Here is a 2,376-nt window from a genome sequence, read left to right on the forward strand (position 1 = left end):
ACGTGCTGCAGCTGCCATACCTGCTCAGGTGAGTCTGCGTTCGTTAGAGCAGCAAACGGCGGCGCGTTGCTGGTTTCATGTGGAATAAACAATTAATAGGCAGCCTGGTGTGCCGGCTGCTGGCGCGTCTGGAGAGGATGGAGCTGCCTGACCGGTAACCGCCCAGGGCGCGCGTTCAAGCTCTGCTGCATCTGCGGGAAGTTGTTAGGCACAGAGCTGTGATGGTTTTAGAACAGAGCATGTATCTGTCCTGTAGATCATTCGGTTGTTAGTTCTCTGCACTAACTAGAGCTAATTAGTTCTCTCACTGGGCTCCAGCTCTGCCTGCCCAGGGCCAGCAGGGCCGGGTCCCCCAGGGCCCCTGCAGTGCTCTCGTCCCTGCCTCTCAAGCGCTGTGCTGGGGAAGGGGCTGGCTGCCACGGACCCCAGGAGCTGGGGGGCCCCTTCCCAACAGCCTCGCCAGCTTGCCCGGGCAGGGGCTGTGCAGCAGGTGGGCACGAGGGGGGGCTTACCCGGCTCCCCCTCCCTGCTCCCAGCAGCTCTGTGCCCGTCAGTGGGCAGAGACGCGTTGGTGCTCACTGAGCTGCCCTGGCGCTGCTGGCAGGACCGGGGCTGGAGCCGGGGCTGCGCCGTGGCATGTGCAGCAGCGATGGGGCTCTTGGCGGGTGGCAGCGTCTGTCCTCATCCCACCGGAGCTCGGGGGAGGCTCAGGCAGAGCCTGCGGGGCCCTGGGGCTGCCCGGGGCCGTGGCACAAGCAGCTGGGAGCGAGCAAGGGAGGCTCCTGCCAGCACCCAGCCCTGGGAGGACAGGGCTTTCCTGGGGCCAGGGAAACATTTCCCTCCCCTGTGCCGTGCTTGGAGCGTGTTTCCTGGGGGCAGAGGGGAGCCCCAGGGGCTAACAGGCCCCAGGAGCAGCGCTCGCTGGGAGCGAGGACGCAGGCATGTCGGGTCATCCCAGCCAGATGCGCTGCAGCTTGGCGCTGGCTGGCACCTCAGCCCTGCAAAGCCGCTGCTTTCTCCATGCCATTTTTGTGCTTAGGGCAGAGCTGAGAAATCTCTGCTGGTATTGTGGGACTTCACAGAATTGAAGAATAAAGCCTCTGAACTCCCTACAGCTGCATTTTCTGAGCGCTGCAGAGCTCTGATACATCTGAAAAACTATTAAGCACCTGGTGCTGGGTTGTCTTTGCAACCATGTGCCTAAATACATCCCCTCCTGGTGCTGAGCTGTGCTAATGGCCCGTTGTTAAATGGCCAGCCAACACAGCGTAAGATGAAGGCATCAGGTTTTCCATTCGTCCCAGAAAAAGAAAAATAAGTATCTCCGGCATCTTTCCTGTAGGATGAGACTGAAACTGGGAAGGTGCAAATCCCTCTGCAGCGCTTTCTCGGCTGCGCCCCCCCTGCCCTCCAAGCCGGGGTGCGGGGGGTGCTGGTCGCGCGGGGCTCCTCCCAAGAAGCATTGCCTGGCATGGAGCTGGGCCAGGCGCCCTCCGCTGCGGGGCGGCACCGGGGCTGGGGAGTGGCGTCTGCTCCTCCGTCGGGGTGGGCCAGCGGCACCCACCGGGACTCTCATCGTGGGCCGGGGCAGTCGCCGCCTGCTCTGCCCGGGCGGGGTCCCGCGGGGCCAGCAAGCCCCCAGCCCTGCCCGTGCCCACCGCCCGTGCCTGCCTTGTGCTGGGGTTGGCGCCAGGGCTGGACAGGGAGCCTCGGCAGCCCGGTATCAGCGGCGTGCCATGCTGGCTGGTGTGTGCTCAGCCCCGGCCTGTTGCACTCGCGTGTGCAAGGCACTGCCTCCAGCCTGCGCCCCGGCCGGGCTGCTCTCTGGCCCCTGCTTGGCTCCGCCTGCTGCCATCTTGCTCGTGAGGGGGCTCCCTGCGAGACTTGCTCCATTTTTTTCTTTTAACCTTGAAATGCAATTTCCTCCCCAAAATACCCTTTTTCCTGTAAACAACATCTCTTTAGTGAGATTACAGCAAAAATCCCTGAGCTGCCGGGTCCGGGCGCTTTATCACCCATTGAGCCCCATCCGTCACAGCTGCGCGTGTGTTCCCAGCGCCCCGCCCTTGCCGCTGGGTGATGGTCTTTTCATCATTTTTACAGATTTATTTTACAATAATTTAATTTCATCCTCAGCCCTGGGAAGACGAATTGGCCCCTGATGTGGCTGGGGATTTGGAGGCAGCCTCATAAATTTGCTGCCTCTACACAAAGCTCTTTCTGGAGTCCCAACCACAGCTTGGAGCGAGAGTCTTTAAACAACGGGGGTCAGGCTGTAAATCTTGTGCGGCAGTGGAGGGGTGCTGCTGGTGCTGCTGCTTCTCCCCGAGCCTTGGCCGGGCTCGGTGGCTCCGTGGGGCAGGCAGGGCCCCGCAG

Source organism: Egretta garzetta, unplaced genomic scaffold, assembly GCF_000687185.1.
Source record: "Egretta garzetta isolate BGI_Z169 unplaced genomic scaffold, ASM68718v1 scaffold356, whole genome shotgun sequence".
Taxonomy (NCBI): Eukaryota; Metazoa; Chordata; class Aves; order Pelecaniformes; family Ardeidae; genus Egretta; species Egretta garzetta.